Source organism: Haliaeetus albicilla, chromosome W (assembly GCF_947461875.1).
Source record: "Haliaeetus albicilla chromosome W, bHalAlb1.1, whole genome shotgun sequence".
NCBI classification, from domain to species: domain Eukaryota; kingdom Metazoa; phylum Chordata; class Aves; order Accipitriformes; family Accipitridae; genus Haliaeetus; species Haliaeetus albicilla.
In genome coordinates, this window is record NC_091515.1 from 15,301,819 (window position 1) to 15,322,886 (window position 21,068).

The window sequence follows — 21,068 nt, forward strand, 5'->3', positions numbered from 1 at the left end:
CTCAGAAAAGGTCACTGGCTCCATGCCGGAGACCCCCGCCCCCCTTTGACATCACACCCCGAACTTCCCGCTGGCACCTACCCACGCACCAGCACAACAAGGGGGTCCCTTGTCCTGGGTCCCCCCCACTGCCAACTCAGAGGAATTCTGGGAATTTGGGAGGCTCAGCACAAAATCCTGTGGGGCGGAGGATGGCATGAGGCTGGATTCGGCTGGCCAGGCCTGCGGCCGCAGTGATGGACTCCCGGCTCAGCAGCTGGGAATGAGCCGAGTGGGAGAGGAGCTGGAGGGGACAGGGACACATCCTGAAAACTGTGATCCCCCCTGCTCAGGTCTGCCCTTGCTCTGGGTGTCAGTGCCTGCTTATGCAATCCACGGGCTGCACGGGTGCACAGAAGCATGGTGCATGGGTGCAGGAGTGCATGGCTGCAGCGATGCATGGGTGCACAGTTGCAGAGGTGCATGGGTGCACAGAAGCATGGGTGCAGGAGTGCATGGGTGCAAAGGTGCATGGGTACTGGGCTAGTGGGGTGCAGGATTTGGGGGGCACCCCTGGGCTGCAGGGGGATAGCACCTCTGGGACCCCCCTATAACACCCCTGGGACCCAATAGCACCCCAGGACCCCAAAATGCCCCTGGGATCCCCCCCCATGGGAGCCTCAAAGCACCCCCAGGACCTCCACAGCACTCAGGACCCCCATAGCACCTCTGGGACCCTCCATGAGACCTCTAAAGCACCCTGGGGACTCCCAAAGCACCCCTGGGACCCCCCCCATAACACCCTTGGGACACCCATCACACCCCCAGGATCCCCATAGCACCCTTAGGACCCCCAAAGCACCTCTTAGACACCCATAGCGACCCTGAGACCCCCATAACACTCCTAGGACACCTGGGAGCCTGGACACCTGGGTTCCCTCCCCCAGCAGCCAAGCAATGTGCTGACTCAGCAATCCCATCCGGCAGCACCCATGGGCGTGGGTGGACACATGAATGGAACGATTGTTGGCAGGGTGGTGCGGGGGCCCCGGGGGAATTCGGCAGCACCCGTTGCACCCACCCCAAGCCTTGGTGAGGTGGATGCTGGCACTCTGAGCTCTTCCTGGCATCCAGGGGTGCTGCAGGCCCCCTCAGCACCCAAGGGTGCTGCATAGCCCCCCCCAAACACTCAGGGGTGCTGCAAAGTCCCCTCAGCATCCAGGAGTGCTGCAAGACCCTCCAGCAGGGCTGACCACCCAGGGGTGCTGCATGCCCCCCCCCAGCACCCATGGGTGCCCCACTGACACCCCCTCCCCATGCAAACAGCTGATGCTGCTTGGTGCAGGGTGGGGGCTGGATTCAGCAGCCAGGGGTGACATGTGCGTATTATTCGCGTTTCCAAGCACTGAACGGCCTTGGGGACCCCCAAAACTCCCCTGGGGGCCCTGGACCACCCCAAACTCCCTTAGAGGTCCCAGCCTCCCCAAAACCCCTTGTGGGACCCCCCCAAAATTCCCTTAGGGGGCCCAGCTGAGCTCAGGAGCTCAATGAACCCCAAAATTGATGCAGTGCAAGGCAAGAGCCCCAGTGCACTCTGGAAGGCAGCAGGGGCCCCTTGAGGACTTCGGCAAAGCCCAGCAAAAGCCCTGGGGCCAAACCGTGTAGTGAAGCACAGTACAGAGCAAAGATGGAACCTCCAGCTGGGGTTAAACCATGACACTGCTAAACATAGCTGCCCCTCTCCCATAAAGCAGCTTTCAGTCTCTTCGCTACTGCTTTCAGGATGTCACCTGTGTCACCTTATTATTTTAAAATCTCTCACCAGCAAGTGTTGACTTGCTGCTGTCACTCCCACAATCCTGATGCCACATGCAGACTGATACAGCAGTCCCTGGGGCTTGCTCCGGGGGAAAAATCCTGTTCCACAGGTTCCCTGTGCTGCTTCTCCTCCCTAGGTAATGGGGTGGGGGACAGGGACAGAAGCAACCACCAGACTTTTAAAGCTGTCAAATGCAAAGGACGGAAACGCTCCAGCCACTCGGGTGCTTTTTGGTACGGAGGCAATGAAGATTACTGCCCGGGCTGCGAGTGGGAAAAGGGCAGGGAAATGTAAGCCCTATACCCCCAGTAAGTAGTTACCACCTTTGGCTGGTCTAAACTGGGCTGAGATGTCAGTCATTTCTCATCCAGCTGATGCTCAGAAAAGGATTATTAAGGTGATGCTGCTGCCCAGCGACCAAAGGTCGGTTATGCAGCTCGGGAGCCGCGCATGCGCAGTGGCGCGTTTTCCCGGGCTCGCTGCTGTTGCCTGGCGACCAAAATGCGGTATTGCAGCTCGGGAGCCGCGCATGCGCGGTGATGTCGTCGCGCTCCACGCTGACGACGCCGGTAACGGCAATGCAATACTGCGGTCCCTGCGGGGTGGTGCTGCCTCCCGGTAAGGAAACGCCGCTGCCGCCCCACGTGCGCGGTGTTGGCGGGCGCTTGGCGCGCAAAGCGCGGAACTGCAGCGCCAGTGACGCCTCTGGGCACGCGCCGCCCGACGGGTACTCGCTGCTTCTGCAGTCTCGTGGCCGAAGCGCGGAACTGCAGCGCAGGCACCGCACAGGTGCGCAGCAGCGCCGCCGCGCTCGCTGCTGCCACCAGGCGGCCAAAATGCGGTACTGCAACCCGTCGTTCGCGCGCCGGCTCTGGCCCCTCCTGCCCTCTGTCGGCGGCCGGAGCGTGCGCGGTCCCCGGGAGCAGCATGGCGGCGCTCAGGGCGCGTGTCTCGGCGGCAGCGGGTGAGAGCCAGGACCACCAGTGAGGCGAGCGATCCCCTTCGGCGGGGGTGTCTCTTGGCCGCCCGGGGGTGGCGGGACGGGAAGCTTCAAAGCGGCCGCTGCGGCAGGCTCCCGGTCTGCTGGAGGCGAGCCGGGCCAGGGCAGCCCTAGGGAGTTCTCCGAGAGCCGATAGAAGGGAAGAGGGGACGGAGGCGGGCACCACCCAGGCGCAGCCATCGGGCGCCTCCCCGACTCGCCAGAGCTCCCCCGGAGCCTCCCCCGGCCCCGCTCGCCCCGTGCAGCTGCCCCCAGCTCCAGCCCCTCTCCTGAAGGATATCCTGTAGCCCCGGGCAGCCCCCAAGCCCTGTTGGAGGGCAGCAAGCTGGCCCTCAGTGCATCTCCAGAAGCCTCTGCAGAAGGAGGGGCTCTGGCCAGGGACGATCTGTGGTAATAAGTCAATGCTTGTTCTTTCGCAGAGGCTGCGCTGAGGGCATGGTTGTCTGTTCCTCCCTTGGGGACACCATTGACTGCACCTGCCTCAGGCTTGTATGTGCTGTCTCTGCCTGGCCTCCCTCTCCTCACAGCGTGGGAGCAAAAAGGGACAGGCAGAGCACTTACCAGCTGTAGACAGGAGCTGCTGCGGCTGAAGCTGGAGAGGCCAGAGAAAGGTAAAGAAGAAGAAATGGAAGGCCATCTGGCCAACAACTGCCTCCCGCTGCAGGCAAGAGAGACCCTGCCTCTCCGGGTGTGGAAGGATCCCTCTTCATAGTCCACAGCAGGTCAGACCGCCAATGTGCACTGCAGGGTCTGCATGCATCACCAACAGTGCAGTATGGCCACATAGTGTGCGAGCGAGGCTCCATGTCTAGGAAGTCTCGTCTTGCAAGAGCTGTGAGACACGTATTCTCTTAGGTGGAGGACAGCCATGCAGCTGGAGTTACAGAAGAGGAAGGGAGTGGGAGAGGAGCAGAAAGAAGCGTCTGAACTGGCAAATTCTCCTGGCAGTGCCAAGAACAAGAGTGGTGAGTCCTGGGCCCTTGGAGCCCTGTTGCCTCTCTTGTGCATCCTGGTCCCTCCCTGCCCCTCCCCTGGCCCCCTCTCTTTCCCACACTGCTGTGATTTTGTTTTTCTTCCCTGTACCTCTCCTCTTCTCACTATTCTTCTGTCCTGCTCTCTCTTTCTCTCTCCTGTTCTCCTGCTCCCTTTTCTTTTTCTCTCTGCACTTTTGTCCTGCTCCCGCTCCTTCTCCGTCCTTTTATTCATCCTCCATCTCTGTCCTTGTCGTGGTTTAACCCCAGCCAGCAACTAAGCACCACACAGCTGCTCACTTACTCCCCCCCATCCAGTGGGATGGGGGAGAAAATCGGGAAAAAGAAGCAAAACTCGTGGGTTAAGATAAGAACGGTTTAATAGAACAGAAAAGAAGAAACTAATAATGATAACACTAATAAAATGACAACAGTAGTAATAAAAGGATTGGAATGTACAAATGATGCGCAGGGCAATTGCTCACCACCCGCCGACCGACACCCAGCTAGTCACCGAGCGGCGATTCTCCGCCCCCACTTCCCAGTTCCTATATTAGATGGGACATCACATGGTATGGAATACACCGTTGGACAGTTTGGGTCAGGTGCCCTGGTTGTGTCCTGTGCCAACTTCTTGTGCCCTGTCTGGGCATGAGAAGCTGAAAAATCCTTGACTATAGTCTAAACACTACTGAGCAACAACTGAAAACATCAGTGTTATCAACATTCTTGGCATACTGAACTCAAAACATAGCACTGTACCAGCTACTAGGAAGACAGTTAACTCTATCCCAGCTGAAACCAGGACAGTATCCACCCCTTATTCTATACCATTGACGTCATGCTCAGTTCCCATACCTTCAGTTACATCCCGATCAATCATCATCACCTTTTCCGTCCCTTTGAGACATATGAACAATGATATATATATATATATATACACACACACACACAGAGATATCATTCCTTTAGTTCATGGGTTATGTTCATAAAACGTTTGTTGAGTTCATTTAGTTTCCGACTCTGGGCTCCATCTGTCATACCAGTCTGTCTGGGCAGGAGGGATGGTGCAAAGTCCTCTCAGTCGGTAGAGCAGAATTGGGCTTCAGTGCGGTGTGACGAGCAGATGACATTGGATGCAGCAGGAGGATGGTGTGCACCGTTGGATTGTTGCATGCTGGAGTCAGTTCTGGATCCATCACTACTGCGCTTTGCTCAGTTTTACCACAGTTCTTTCTTGCTTGATCTAAGTGATTCTTACTGTAGTACTATGGATATAGCATATAACAATTATAGTAATGATAACATACAGTAGCAGGGTTATATAGCAACTAATATCATACAGGTTAATTCTGGCTATTTTCACCTAAAATCAAATCCCCTTGAGGCACACATCGGACTTCCCCATCTTTTCGCATCACCCACCAAGTGCACCCAGGCCCTTGAGAAAAAGCAATCCCACGAATGGGTTTACCTTTGCCTGAGGCAGGAGTAACCCAGACTGTCTTCCCTAACATATTTTTCATGTGCACTACAGGGACTTTATCCCCTTCTACAGTATGTAAAAGTTCTGATTGGGCAGGGCCACCCCAATCGGCAGATCCTCTGGTGTTGACTAACCAGGTGGCTTTTGCTAAATGTGTATCCCAATGTTTGAAAGTTCCACCCCCCATTGCTCTCAATGTAGTCTTTAACAGTCCATTGTATCACTCAATTTTCCCAGAGGCTGGTGCATGATAGGGGATATGATACACCCACTCAATGCCATGCTCTTTGGCCCAGGTGTCTATGAGGTTGTTTTGGAAATGAGTCCCGTTGTCCGACTCAATTCTTTCTGGGGTGCCATGTGGCCACAAGACCTGCTTCTCAAGGCCCAGGATAGTGTTCCGGGCAGTGGCATGGGGTACAGAATATGTTTCCAGCCATCCAGTAGTTGCTTCCACCATTGTAAGCACATAGCGCTTGCCTTGGCGAGTTTGTGGGAGTGTGATATGGTCAATCTGCCAGGCTTCCCCATATTTATATTTCAGCCATCGCCCTCCATACCACAGGGGCTTTAACCGCTTGGCTTGCTTAATTGCAGCACATGTTTCACATTCATGGATAACCTGCGCGATAGTGTCCATGGTCAGGTCCACCCCTCGATCTCGAGCCCATCTATATGTCACATCTCTTCCCTGATGGCCTGAAGTATCATGGGCCCACTGAGCCATAAATAGCTCACCCTTATGTTGCCAGTCCAGGTCCACCTGCGCCACTTCAATCTTGGCAGCCTGATCCACCTGTTGGTTGTTTCGATGTTCTTCAGTGGCCCGACCCTTGGGTACATGAGCATCTACATGACGTACTTTTACAACCAGATTCTCTAGCCGGGACGCAACATCTTGCCACAGTGTGGCAGCCCAGATGGGTTTACCTCTGTGCTGCCAGTTGCCCTTCTTCCATTGCTGTAACCACCCCCACAGGGCATTTGCCACCATCCATGAGTCAGTATAGAGATAGAGCACTGGCCACTTCTCTCTTTCAGCAATATCTAATGCTAGCTGGATGGCTTTCACCTCTGCAAACTGACTCGATTCACCTTCTCCTTCAGCAGTTTCTGCAACTTGTCGTGTAGGACTCCATACAGCAGCTTTCCACCTTCGATGCTTTCCCACAATGCGACAGGATCCGTCAGTGAACAGGGCATATTGCCTCTCATTTTCTGGCAGTTTATTATACAGCGGGGCTTCTTCAGCACGTGCCACCTCCTCCTCTGGCGACATTCCAAAATCTTTGCCTTCTGGCCAGTCCGTGATCACTTCTAATATTCCTGGGCGACTGGGGTTTCCTACGCGAGCCCGTTGTGTGATCAGTGCAATGCACTTACTCCACGTGGCATCAGTCGCGTGATGTGTAGAGGAGACCCTCCCTTTGAACATCCAGCCCAGCACGGGCAGTCGGGGTGCTAAGAGGAGCTGTGTCTCAGTACCAACCACTTCTGAGGCAGCTCGAACTCCTTCATATGCTGCCAATATCTCTTTTTCAATTGGAGTATAGCGAGCCTCGGATCCTCGATATCCTCGACTCCAAAACCCCAGGGGTCGGCCTCGGGTCTCCCCAGGTGCTTTCTGCCAGAGGCTCCAGGTAGGGCCATTCTCCCCAGCTGCAGTATAGAGCACATTTTTAATATCTTGTCCTGTCCGGACTGGTCCAAGGGCTACGGCATGAACAATCTCCCGTTTAATTTGTTCAAAGGCTTGTTGTTGCTCAGGGCCCCATTTAAAATCATTCTTCTTCCGGGTCACTTGATAGAGAGGGCTTACAATCAAACTGTAATTTGGAATATGCATTCTCCAAAACCCCACGACACCTAAGAAGGCCTGTGTGTCCTTTTTATTAGTCGGGGGAGACATAGCTGCTATTTTGTTAATCACGTCCATTGGGATCTGATGACGTCCATCTTGCCATTTTATTCCCAAAAACTGGATCTCCTGTGCAGGTCCCTTAACCTTACTTTCTTTTATGGCAAAACCGGCTTTCAGAAGGATTTGGATTATTTTCTTCCCTTTCTCAAAGACTTCTTCTGCCGTGTTGCCCCATACGATGATGTCATCAATGTATTGCAGGTGTTCCGGAGCTTCACCTTTTTCCAGTGCAGTCTGGATTAGCCCATGGCAAATGGTGGGGCTGTGTTTCCACCCCTGGGGCAATCGATTCCAAGTGTACTGGACACCCCTCCAAGTAAAGGCAAATTGTGGACGACACTCCGCTGCCAGAGGGATTGAGAAAAACGCATTAGCAATGTCAGTTGTGGCATACCACTTGGCTACCTTTGACTCTTGTTCGTATTGAAGTTCTAGCATATCTGGAACAGCAGCACTCAGTGGTGGCGTAACTTCATTCAGGCCACGATAGTCAACTGTTAATCTCCATTCCCCATTAGACTTTCGCGCTGGCCATATGGGACTATTAAAGGGTGAGCGAGTTTTGCTGATCACTCCTTGGCTCTCCAGTTGGCGAATCAACTTGTGGATGGGAATCAGAGAGTCTCGGTTGGTGCGATATTGCCGCCGGTGCACCGTCGTGGTAGCAATTGGCACTTGTTGTTCTTCAACCTTCAGCAACCCCACAATCGAAGGGTCTTGAGAGAGACCAGGCAGGGTAGACAGCTGTTCAGTGCCCTCCGTCTCCAAGGCAGCTATACCAAAAGCCCATCGATACCCCTTTGGGTCCTTAAAATACCCCCTCCTGAGATAGTCTATGCCAAGGATACACGGAGCCTCTGGACCAGTCACAATGGGGTGTTTCTGCCATTCATTTCCAGTTAGGCTTACTTCAGCTTCCAATACAGTTAACTCTTGGGATCCCCCTGTCACACCAGAAATACAAATGGGTTCTGCCCCTTTATAACTTGATGGCATTAGAGTGCACTGTGCGCCGGTGTCTACTAGAGCCTTATACTCCTGTGGGTCTGACGTGCCAGGCCATCGAATCCACACAGTCCAATAGACCCGGTGTCCTGGGTTCAGCTGGGATAGAGTTAATTTTTTTTTTACAGGAACCTGGGAGGTGGGTGGCATAGCCGGGGCAGCTGACCTGAACTGGCCAAGGAGCTATTCCATACCATGTGACATCATGCTCAGTATATAAATGGGGAGCGGGCCGGGGGGTGGGCTCTTCTTTTCGGTGGGGGAAGTGGCAGAGCGTCGGGTCCCGGGTGGTGAGCAGTTGCACTGTGCATCACTCTTTTTGTATACTTTTTTTTCATTAGTACCGTTGTTGTTGTTGCAATTTCTTTGTGTTGTTCCAGTAAACTGCCTTTATCTCAACCCTCGAGGTTCCAGGTTTGTTTTTTTTTTCCTCTCCTCCGTCTTCCCCCTATGCCACCGGAGGGGGGCGGGAGGAGTGAGCGAGCGGCCGCGTGGTCCTTTGTTACCGGCTGGGTTGAAACCACGACACCCGGTTATCCCTTTCCTCCACCTGGCTGGAGGCAGGGCCCCTCTAATTCTGGTCAGAGTATTCAGTATTCACTTCTCGTAAAATTGGCTCAGAATTCCCTTCAAGAGGATCAGAAATAAAATCAGCCCTTCTACTCTCTTTGGAAACTGGAGCGGCATTTTTCCTGGTAGAATCCCCTTTTGTGGTGTTTTTTCCTCTCAACTCACGTACCCGTGCATTTAGGACCGAGGTAGGTTTTCCGTCCCATTTCCTCATGTCCTCTCCATGATCACATAGGTAAAACCACAGGGCACCTCGCGGTGTGTACCTTCTATATTCTCTCTCTTGGGCAGAAGAACGCTCACTCCTAATAGCTGAGACATTGGTCCTTACAAGTGTGGAGTAGGACATATCCTCTTTGATTTGTTGGACATCCTGGGACAGCTTCTCCACAGATGAAATGCAGGCTTGTAGGGAGGAGGAGAGATTTTCTTCGTATTGCCGGAGTTGGCGAGCCACTTCCTCCACTGTCGGTGCCTCTTCATCTTTCCAGGTCATTATTGCTTGATCTAAGTGATTCTTACTGTAGTACTATGGATATAGCATATAACAATTATAGTAATGATAACATACAGTAGCAGGGTTATATAGCAACTAATATCATACAGGTTAATTCTGGCTATTTTCACCTAAAATCAAATCCCCTTGAGGCACACATCGGACTTCTCCATCTTTTCGCATCACCCACCAAGTGCACCCAGGCCCTTGAGCAAAAGCAATACCACAAATGGGTTTACCTTTGCCTGAGGCAGGAGTAACCCAGACTGTCTTCCCTAACATATTTTTCATGTGCACTACAGGGACTTTATCCCCTTCTACAGTATGTAAAAGTTCTGATTGGGCAGGGCCACCCCGATCGACAGATCCTCTGGTGTTGACTAACCAGGTGGCTTTTGCTAAATGTGTATCCCAATGTTTGAAAGTTCCACCCCCCATTGCTTTCAATGTAGCTTTTAACAGTCCATTGTATTGCTCAATTTTCCCAGAGGCTGGTGCATAATAGGGGATATGTTGAGGATTTCTTGGCTGGGTGAGGACATGTGAGCAATCCAGCCGGGAACGAAGCATAAGCATACAAAGTGCTGAAGCGGACAAGGACGCTGTGTCCTTGTACACTGAGAAAAGGAAGATAAGAAGAGCCTGACAAACAACTCCTGGATGCCGAAGAACAAGATAAGCAACCGCAAGATGCCTCGTGAAGAAGCTTGCACAGCCAATAAAGGATAAGATAGCACCGCATGAAACGGGATATTGTACCAATCAGAGCATTGTATAAGGCGCGTGCATAAGCGCATAGGGTATATAACTGTGCTGAAAGTTGTAGTAAATGGGCTTCACTTGATCACATTGGTCTGTGTGTGATGTCCCCTGTGGATCCTCCGCCACAATTGGCACCCGAACAGGGACCCTCAGATCGACTCTTTACCATCTCTACGAGAATTTCTAGTGCAACTGAACCGGTGAGGGAGCGGAGAAGCCGTCCGAAACGATCCCTGCTGCCCCGGCAGGATGGCATGAGCCTCAGCTAAGCTGGGAAGGACGACATTAGGCTCAGCTAAGCTGGGAAGGACGACATGAGGCTCAGCTGAGCTGGGAAGATGAGGAAGCTTGTGCAAGTGAATAGAAGTTTGGAATCTCGCCCTGATCAGTTGAGCGGTCGGAGAAGGAGATGGGGTTGGACAAAGAGCACGAAGCGGTCCTAAACCTCTGTCAACATATTCTCTCTAAGAGAGGACTGAAATGCGATAACTCCGTGATAAAGGGGTTGTTTTTATGGGCTTGGGAGAGGGAACTTATTCCAAGTAATTAGTGTGGGTACAGCTTTCGAGCTTAGTACCTGGGAAGCTATCGGAACCTCCCTATGGGATGAAATTAGTGACGGGTCTAAAGAAGTTAAAGGTCTTGCAACTTTATGGAAATTGATTAAGACAACTCTGCAAGAAATGAAAGCAGATCGTAAAGTGTCTGCGTCTGCTTTTGCTTACAGTCAGAAGAACCAGAAGCGAGGGAGAGATATTCATCCTCCTGAAAGGGTGAGCCGAGAAGGCAAGAGAACGAAGATTTTGGCTGTATGCCAGCCCTGCTCACTGCCCCCCCCCCCCCACCTGCCTGCCGCGGCATGTGTTAGCCGGCCATGGAGTGGCGGCCGCCGGCGGCCGCCCCCGCCGCCGCCCCCCAGGCAGCACCGGCCGCGCCCCTGCCACTGCCCTTTAATTCATCCAGCATCTCACAACCAGAGACGGTGGAACCATCCGCGCCACCGCCCTTTAATCCATCCCGCCTCTCGAAGCCGAAGCCATCCGTGCCCGCGATAGACGCGGAGCTGCCTGCAATAGCTGCTGCAGACGAGAGGGAGAGGCATTGCAGGGGAGTAATAAAAAATGCCCTTGTGGAAGAGACTATGATCCAGGCATTCCCAGTTGTTATACAAAATAATGGACAAAAAAGATGGGAGGCGTTTGACTGGAAAGTCCTTGAGAAATTAAAGACTGCTGTGAGTCAGTACGGAATCCGCTTATTGATAAAGCCAGTAAGAAACCCTCGGTCAAGTGTTTTAATTGTGGTAAACTTGGACACATTAGGAGCCAATGTACAGTTTCTGCTAACAAAAGGTGGTGCAACAGTTGTAAGAAAGATAACCATACCGCCCCAGAATGCAGGAGGAAGGGAAACTTTACTCCGAGCGTGAAGGCCTCTCGCGCGACGACACAAATGCAAGGGATTTGGGCTGCCAGCCCTCAGGCAGCCTTGCAACTGCCAGATCGGCCACTGCAGGAAGCTCCGGAGTGGACATGGAAACCGCAGTAGACATTGCGTTGGTGGATGCAGGAGTCCACTTGGTGGATAGCAACATAAAGGGACCATTGGGGTTTGGGATTAGTGCATTTTTAATGGGGCGATCTTCAACAGCTCTAAAAGGAATTCTGGTAGTCCCAGGGCTTATTGATGCAGGTTATTGTGGGACTGTGAAAATTATGATTCATGTTTTAATCCCTCCTGTTTCTATTCCTAAAGGTACCAGAATAGCACAATTAGTTCCATTCAGGTCGTGTGTTCCGAACCCAGGTGAAGTACAACGTGGAGATGGTGGATTCGGCTCCACAGGGGAACCGCAGGTATACTTTGCCATGGACATAACAAGAGGTAAACCAGAAAAGGTAGTGCAATTGGAAGGGCCTGACGGAGTTATCATCAAGAAACCGATGACAATCAATACAGGAGCTGATGTTACGATTATTTCACGATATATTTGGCCTCCATCATGGCCATTGATCAATCCAAATTTTGGTATTGCAGGGATAGGGGGCACACAAGCCACCTTAGTAAGTCAGCTACCCATTACCCATTTGTGTTCCCCGACGGTGAGCACGTTACGACACGTCCGTATGTCATGACTACCCCAACTGAATTGTTTGGCCTCATAGGCTGTGATTTATTGAGCCAAATGAAAGCAACGTTAGTGACCCATCCTTTTTAGGAGCGGTCACTGAGGGGCAGCCAATCCTAAAATTAGCTGGAAAACAGATGAGCCTGTTTGGATTGATCAGTAGCTGCTAAATTCTGAAAGGCTACTAAAAATACAAGAGTTAGTTGAGGAGCAATTGAGAGTGACACATGTTGTTCCTTCTACTAGTCCATGGAATACACCAATATTTACCATTCCCAAGAAAAGTGGGAAATGGAGACTGTTACATGATCTCAGAGCTGTGAATGCAGTGATGCACAGTATGGGAGCCCTGCAGCCAGGTTTGCCGTCTCCAGTTATGCTTCCAGAAGAATGGGATTTGTTAATTATAGATCTAAAGGATTGTTTTTTCACCATTCCCTTGCACCCAGATGACGCTGAACAGTTCGCCTTTTCGGTACCATCGATTAATAAGGCAGAGCCCTATAAGAGATACCATTGGGTCGTGTTACCGCAATGAATGCGCAATTCCCCCACGATGTGTCAGGTGTATGTGGCCTGGGCATTAGAGCCTGTAAGAAAGCAGTTTCCTCAGTTAATCATTTATCATTATATGGATGACATTTTGATAGCGGGAAGGAACTTGCCACAGGATGAAATTTTAACTCAATTACAGGACACCTTAAGCCATCACAGATTAATAATCGCTCCTGAAAAGGTGCAAAAGGCAGCACCTTGGAAGTATTTGGGGTGGCACATAGATGCTAGCAATGTTAAACCTCAGAAGGTTCAAATAACATCAGAAATTTTAATGGTGCATGATGTCCAGAAGCTTGTGGGAGATATCCAGTGGGCGCGGAATCTTTGCGGTATCACTAATGACGATATGGCCCCTCTGGTAGAACTCCTGGGTACGAGCGCATGTGCAGATGAGAAACGGGAAATGACAGGAGAACAGCAAAAAGCCTTAGAATATATATCAAAGAAAATTGCATCTAGCTTTGCATCCAGATGCAATGAGGATTTACCGATAATATTGATGATCATTAATACAGGGGACTCTCAGAGACAACACCCTTATGTGGTAATTTGTCAGTGGGACACAAAGCGCTCAGATCCCTTGAGAATTTTGGAATGGGTCTTCTTGGCCATGCGACCGGACAAATCTATTGTAACCCGATTGGAATTATTTGCACAACTGATCATTAGGGGAAGAACAAGGATTGTAGAGATTGCAGGGACGGAACCAGAAATGTTACTAATACCTCTGGTAAAATGGTATTTGGAATGGGGAATCCGGCATTCTGTAGCGTTACAAGTGTCATTAGCGGGGTTTGGAGGTACGATAAGTAATCAATATCCAAAGCATAAGTTGTGGTCGCTATTGGAACAGCAAACCTTTGAGCAAAAACCATGGAGGTCGGAAACACCTGTACACGGGGTAACAGTGTTTACTGATGCTGGGAAAAAGACAGGTACGGCCGCCTGCACGTGGAAAAATGATAACGATCAGTAGTGTGACCATGTTGAAAAGGGAGAGCCTGGGGATTCTTTACAGATGCTAGAATTGAAAGCGGTGATTTGGGCACTGCAGCATTGGGCTAAGGAGCCGCTGAATATCGTATCCGATTCTCTTTATGTAGTTGGGGTGGTACAAAGGATGGAAAGAGCACTGGTAAAGGAGGTCACAAACAAAAGATTGGGAATGTTGTTTTTGTCATTACTATGCGGCTTGAACTCTCGGAGTGTAGAGTATTTTATAATGCATATAAGAAGTCATCAAAAACTACCAGGTTTGTCAGAGGGAAATGAAAGAGCTGACCAATTGGTTGCAGCAGCATGGGAGCCTCCTCCAGGGAATCGTTTTCAACAAGCACGGCAATCACATGTGTTCTTGCACCAACCTGCTAGGATGTTAGCAAAGCAATTTGACTTACCACTCACTGATGCCCAAGACATTGTTAAAGCATGCCCTGATTGTCAAAAGGAGGGGCTGGGCCTGGGCTGTGGGGTTAACCCACGAGGTCTCTTGCCATTGCAGTTGTGGCAAATGGATGTCACCCATGTCATGTGGTTTGGTGCAAAGCGTTATGTGCATGTGTGTATTGATACCTATTCTGCTGCCATGTGGGCCACGGCACAAACTGGAGAAAAGGCCTTACATATTGAACGACATCTTCACGCTTCTTTTGCAGTGCTGGGTGTGCCTAAAGAAATTAAGACAGACAACGGCCCGGCTTATGGTTCTACACGATTTGCTCGATTTCATAATTTGTGGGGAATTCACCGTGGTACAGGTATTCCACATCTTCCCACAGGACAGGCTATTGTCGAACGGGCCAACCAGACCCTAAAGAGCATGCTGCAAAAACAAAAGGGGGGAACCCAGGGCTTACTTCCAGAGGAGCGATTGGCCAAAGCCTTATTTGTGCTAAATTATCTTAGATTGACAGGTGATCACAAAGACCCACCGATGGTAGTGCATCATGCTCTTTTACAGGCGGAAAGGACGCAACAAAGTACAGGAATCAGGGTAATGTATAAGGACCCAGAGTCCGGGCAATGGTGTGGACCCGCAGAAGTAAAGCTTACTGGGAGAGGGTATATGTGTTTGCTTACAGATCGAGGCCTTCGCTGGATCCCAGCTAAGTGGGTCAAGCCATGGCTTTGCACTGATGCTGGATCCAGAATCGTCCCAGCAGCAACTGGCACGGTTCCGGCGGGTGCTGGAGCCACTGATCCGACACATTCCGGCTAATAGAGTATTACGCTTTAGAGGACTAGCGGACATTGAGTCGTTAAGAGAGGTTTTTTGTTAAGGCATTATAAGGAAGTATATAATTTATCGCTTGTAGAAGACTTAGGACAGCGTGCTTTATTGTATATAGGACTTGCATTAGGTAAGAAGTGTGTTAAGCATAATTTGATTAAACATAGTGTGATTACGGGAAGACAGTGTGGGGTAAACGTAAAAGTTAGCTAAAGCCAAAATTAGGGGTAAAGTCATGGTTTTAGTTAAGAATCTAGAAACAGGGCAATGGGAAGGTCCATTTCCATTAATAACCTGGGGGCGAGATTATGCTTATGTTTCCACAGATACAGGCCCACAATGGACTCCCGCTCGATTTGTACAACCATCATCATCTGGAACATCCTAGATGGTGCAGCAATATGAATACCACCTAAGCCAAAAACTAACGTGTAGGTCACCTTGGCCAACATAACAGGTCAAGATTCTCTGTGCATTGCAACCGCATCACAAAGCCCATGAACCAATAGACAGGATGGCTATGACTCGTGCAGCGCGCCTGGCCAGCGAGCGCATGCGTCATAGGTTGCAACTGAGGCGGATTTTGGCACCCGCTGGCCACGTGTGCCAAAACCCGTTCCTCTGCAAATATATAAATACTGGGATTTTCAGAAGAGCATCGGGCTGGTGTACGGTAAGGCCACCATTGCCTCTGTGGGGATGCCCACGGAAAGCTGGCACCTACTGATTGCTGGGCTGAGTTCGCGGAGCAAGATGGCACGAGAATGTACAGATAGTCCATCTTCCTCACAGTCCTCGGATGGATGTAGTCATGGATACCGCCGCAAACCAAAGAAAACATCTGGTGACCGGATGAGATTGCTTATGCCTCAGTACAGTAACTAACGGGGTGGCTTAAAGAGTTGTGTCGCATGGGCATTGTTGTAGTTATTGTGATTTTAGCTATTGTAATAATTTTACCTTGTTTAGCTTATTGAGAAAAATGGCATCCCAAGTTATTAATCAAGCCTGGATTGCTCAAAAACAAAAAGGGGGAATTGTTGAGGATTTCTTGGCTGGGCGAGGACACGTGAGCAATCCAGCCGTTAGCTGGGAACGAAGCATAAGCATACAAAGTGCTGAAGCGGACAAGGATGCTGTGTCCTTGTATGTTGGGAAAAGGAAGATAAGAGCCTGACAAACAACTCCTGGATGCCGAAGAACAAGATAAGCAACCGCAAGATGCCTCGTGAAGAAGCTTGCACAGCCAATAAAGGATAAGATAGCGCCGCGTGAAACGGGATATTGTACCAATCAAAGCATTGTATAAGGCGCGTGCATAAGCGCATAGGGTATATAACTGTGCTGAAAGTTGTAGTAAATGGGCTTCACTTGATCACATTGGTCTGTGTGTGATGTCCCCGGTGGATCCTCCGCCGCAGTGGTTTGCAAACTCTTTTGGGCAAGGATTTCTTCTGCTTGTGTAATGCCTCACACAACCGTGGCCTTGGCACCAACAGCCAAATAAATACCTGATAATTTCCATACAGTGTCATTACATGTGCATTCTGAAGTCATGCAAGTGCTAACAAGCAATCAAAGTCTTGGCAGTCTTTAGGTCTAAAAAGAAGTTTGTAGTTCAGTTGCCATCACAAACAATTTGGTTTTGCAAAGGATTCTAGTAAATAAAATTGTTTCTGTGTGTCTCCAGTAGTGCAGAGACCTCTGGTCTTTCTTTAGACAGGTTAATATTTATGATCTATTTTTTGGCCAAACTTTGAAAATTGTTCAAAAGGTGGCTTGTATGTTGGGTAAAATAGGTAGTTGCTGCCATAAATCTCTAGCCCGGAAAGAAGAGCTGTGGAAGCGAGGAGGGTTTCGTTTTTGGGTTTTTTTTTTTTTCCTTTTTTCGTTGTTATTGGGAGGAAAAGCAATAATTAACTCTCTCTATGTGATACTCCCAAATGCCAAATGTGTAGTGTGTTTAAGATGGATTGCTCCTGTACTGCCAAGACTGAGCCAAGACTCCTCAGTGCTTTGCACGCTGGTGTGAACAGTGGAAGTCTTTGTGCAGCTGTGGGTACTGGCTTTCTGTGCTGCAGCATGAACAACAAGAAACATGAGGGTAAGGCTGGCAGAGAAGTGAAAAGAAAGTGATTATTTTGTGCTAAAAGGAGAATGTCTTGTAGTCTTCAAAGTTGGAATCTCTCCGCTTGGAATTTAAAACCTGTTTTTACTATGCTGTTATGTTTAAATGAGGGGGAAGGTGTATTGTAGTCACAGATACTCAGTTCCATTAAGAAGCATCTTTGCCTTCTGAGTTGAGCTTTCTTGTTTTTACATGAAAAGTGCCTCAAGTCATATGATTTCAGGTGATGGTGAAGGAATAGAATCTACATGTGGATTTAGAGGTGAATCAAAAAGGATGTCATGTGACTCTGTTAGTATATGAACTTTTTTTAATCAGTGTTTTCTTTTTTTTTTGAGCAAAAGACACACTTCCCATGCACCTACATAAAGCCCATTGTCTGTGATAGAAGCATGCAATATGGCTTATGATGTAATACTTACTTTAAGTCTAAGCTGTACTATGCTGTGCTCTTTTGGGCTTGTAGTATTCTTCTGAAAGCTGGCCCTCCACATCAAAGAGGCAGGCTGTGTAATCTGCTTTCCCCCCAAATGTAGACCAAAAATCACTGTCATAAATACAGTCTGAACAAAGCTAGTGGAGGGATTTGTTAGAATCATGATGGGCCAGAAATCAGCCCCTACTTACTAATGAGTTACTGTATTTTAATTGTCCTATGCTGTCTGAGAAGCAGGTAAGTGTCAGAGCACTTTCCGAGGGAATAAAACTGTCCCTCTCCGATTCTTTCTGAGGGTCCCCTAAGTAAAATGCTGCATCCTCCAGAACAATCTGTGCTAAGCAGCAATTTCTGCACACAATCAGCACCACTAGTCTGCAGTCTCACGTCTTTCACTGAACTGTGAAATACAATATACTGTTAAGTTTTTGTTGCTAACCCTCTTTTGACATATCAGTGGGCAAATAAAAGCCCTTCAAAAAAGTCTTAGCCTGTTCTATTGATCCTAGGCAAGACTTGCCTTGTGAAAAACTATTCAAGATCACTATTTATTTCACAGATCACCCATTTCCATGTCTCCTGGGAAGGCAGATACTGTTCATTGTACAGGTGTGCTGGGACTCATCTGCATGTTCTTAGGTCCCAAGAGTCTTTCTGTACACTGGATCAGAAATTTAGCATGTTGAAGTTTGATACTGACACTGAAGAGTTCGGTAATACAAACATAATTGTTTTCCTGACAGATCTTTTCAAGCACATCACAGCCTGGAGTCCCAGGAGCTGTAAAACAAACTGAGGAGTCTGCATTGCTTCAGTTTGCTGAGGTATAATGGCTGAAGTATGGTGGGAGAGGATGGGGGGAAGAAAGGCACCAGTAAGAGTTGTCACTGAATGGCTAAGCACCCTGTCTGATAAGGGATTACCATCAGTAGATGTTTACCTCTATGGCAGCATTATGTTAAGAGAATCAGAGCGGTGTGTGGGGGAATAACCAGTGATTGGACGAGATGTTGGCCAGTTGTACCAGCTGTAGCATACGCAAAGGACACTGGGCTTGTGAGCATTACCTGGCCTTCCATACCAAAGGCCAACTGCAAATGGTTTTTTTCCAAATGGCCTTCTAATTTACATCTAGGAAAACAACAAATAAAAGGCATTCTGAAATGGCACTATGTGCTGCCTGTGGAAGAGGCTGCAGCAGTGCAAAATGGCAACTGCCCTAGAGGCAGGGATCCTGTGAAAAATAAAATTGCAGGTCAAAGGAAGCTTATCCCAACAGCTGCAAGGATAGGTAGCAGCATCGTTAGGTGGTGACTTCTAAAGCCTATAAATTACCCTTAATTGTGTAAGTTCTCTTCCTTTCCCAATGTATTGAAAATTTGGAGTTCTTAAAGATTGCTTTGAAGAATGTCTTCTCCCATGTGTTTAGTGTGCCTCTAGGAACTGGTTTTCCACACCTATACTTTTCTTGCCCATTTGGGGGAGTCTGGTACTGCTTACAGAACCAGTTAGGCTAAATGCATCTTCAGGGTGTGTCTGAGAAGACTGGGAGTGGAGCTGGTGCTAGCATGAAGGAGGGTAACGAGATGAGAAGATACTCAGTTTGTCATTTGGTGTACTTGGAGAGGTTTGACTACATACAACTTGCCGCCTCCTGTTAAATGTTAAGGTAATTGTGTACTGTGTGTTTTTAGCTTGGCTAGGATGGGCCTTGATGTATTTCGTGGGAGGTTCAGTGAAGAAAAAACTGATTTACTGATTCAGGTGCCATAAAATACCTGAATGCATTACTGCATTTAGTAAGCTAAATTATGGTAAGCAATTCGCAATAAGCTGCTGTCAGCAATGTACAGTGCTACAAAAGAAAAGAGGGAGGGAGACAAAATAGTTATTTAGCCAGTAGCCAAGTAGACCTGTGAAGAAATGTGGAGTGTGCTGTGGTCTGATGTGCCTGGAGACTTTTGGCAGCCGTCCCAGCTCAGTTCTGGTTCTGGCTGTGTATTCTTAATATGTTCCCTTCCTCTTTGCCGCCTTTGCGGCAGGGTGAGTAGGAGTGCCTCTTTGTGAAGACAGCGATCCCACTGAGTAGATTTGTCATTTAAAATGGACACCTTTACCCCTGGAGTACAATCCCCTGTCACTCAGAAACAGCTTGTTATATGTAGATGTAGCATGGGATTCTTTCTTCCTTCCAGCCTTGGCTAGCCTGTCATTTGTTTGTCTGTCCCAAGTGCTACAGTCAATTAAAGCTGTTGAGGATATGGCTAATGAGGTCTGCCCGTGGCTTGCCACAATGGGTGATGAAAATCTCAGGAGTAAGAATTGTTGGGTCCTGCTGGCACGCAGGCAAGTGCACTGGTATTCCAAGATGATGTGACATCCTCGTAAGAGGTTGTGTTTGGTTTTTTTTTCATTTTAGAGTGTTGTAAGCTATGCTCTTGGCTTTCTCATTCTGCTCTGATCTTGCAGATACTTGGTCCTTCTTTTGTCCTTCTCATTTGTACCTTTATGGAAAGCCCTTATATAGGCCAGTGATTTCTGAGCAGTGGGCTGTGTTCCTTAGCGCGGTGGCTGTTTGCAAGCTGTCTGCTCCCATGGGCGGGTTGCTGTCCTCCTTGCCATGTGAGGGAAACAGAGCAGATGGGAGCCCTTGCTCTCTTGGTCTTACTGGATGTGTGTTTAGCAAATGCGAACAGATGGTGACGACTGCTTTGTTGAGAAAAAACAAGAGTGCCTCTTGGATTTACTTAGCTAAACTCTCATCTGTTATTAAACAAAGAAAATGCTTCCGGAGAGTGGAAGCAATAAAATTGCTTGTTTAACCACCTTAAAACCAAAATGAAACCAAAACCCCCAAACTGTTCACTTTCATCTGCTTTTCTGAGGTTTTTCTCTAAGTGATTTAATCAAAAAAATAATCAGATGCAGCATGCAGCAAGGTAGAACTTTCCTTGCTAATCCAACAGGTTATTAGCACTTAAGAAAAATGCATGCTTGAGAATGGTTTTGCTGTGTTCTCCCATACTCTCTTTGAGCAGGCTTACAGGCAACCCTTTCTATTTATTTCTGTGCTGAATAGAAGGTTTGAATCCAAACCTTTTGGTCAGAATGCCTTGAAGTTGGGAGTGTGAGAGCTAGTCAGTATCTTCTCTTCCAACCTGCCCTTAGGTGAAGCTGTACTCTTCCCAGGTAAAGCCATTACGTAAAATAGATGAATATATTTGATGTTTGCCTATATGCTGAAATTATTAAATGTCTGTGTTGAAGTGAAATGCCTGTGCTGGGTGGGGGGGAAGTGGAAAAGTACCATGGCACATGCTTCTTATGCAAACTGGAATGTAATATAGTAGATAAAATGCTGACCTGCATTGTAAAAAAGGCAGTAACTTGATCCTAATGATCTCCAAGTTAAACCTCTACATAAGAAGGGGCTCTTTGTGGTTGTGCTCCTGCAGGTTCTGATGATTCTGACTGAACCTAGCAGATGGTGTTAAGACAGGGAATGAGATCTGTAATCTCCCTGAGAGCTGATTGATCAGCCATCCTCTTACTTTGGACATTTGGCCAGCAACTTTGGCA

The 21,068-nt window shown here is 48.9% G+C and overlaps 1 long non-coding RNA gene across 3 annotated transcripts in view; it reads left to right on the plus strand.

Annotated features, from left to right (window-relative positions):
- The first annotated feature begins 2,696 nt into the window (after positions 1-2,696).
- Positions 2,697-21,068, plus strand: part of LOC138683501 (uncharacterized) — a 191,397-nt gene continuing 173,025 nt past the window's right edge. Inside the window, exons 1-3 of one of the 3 annotated variants that reach the window (XR_011323009.1) lie at positions 2,697-2,781; positions 3,218-3,520; positions 3,654-3,767. This is a non-coding gene — a long non-coding RNA (uncharacterized lncRNA). The other 2 variants (XR_011323007.1, XR_011323008.1) reach the window with 2 other exon arrangements.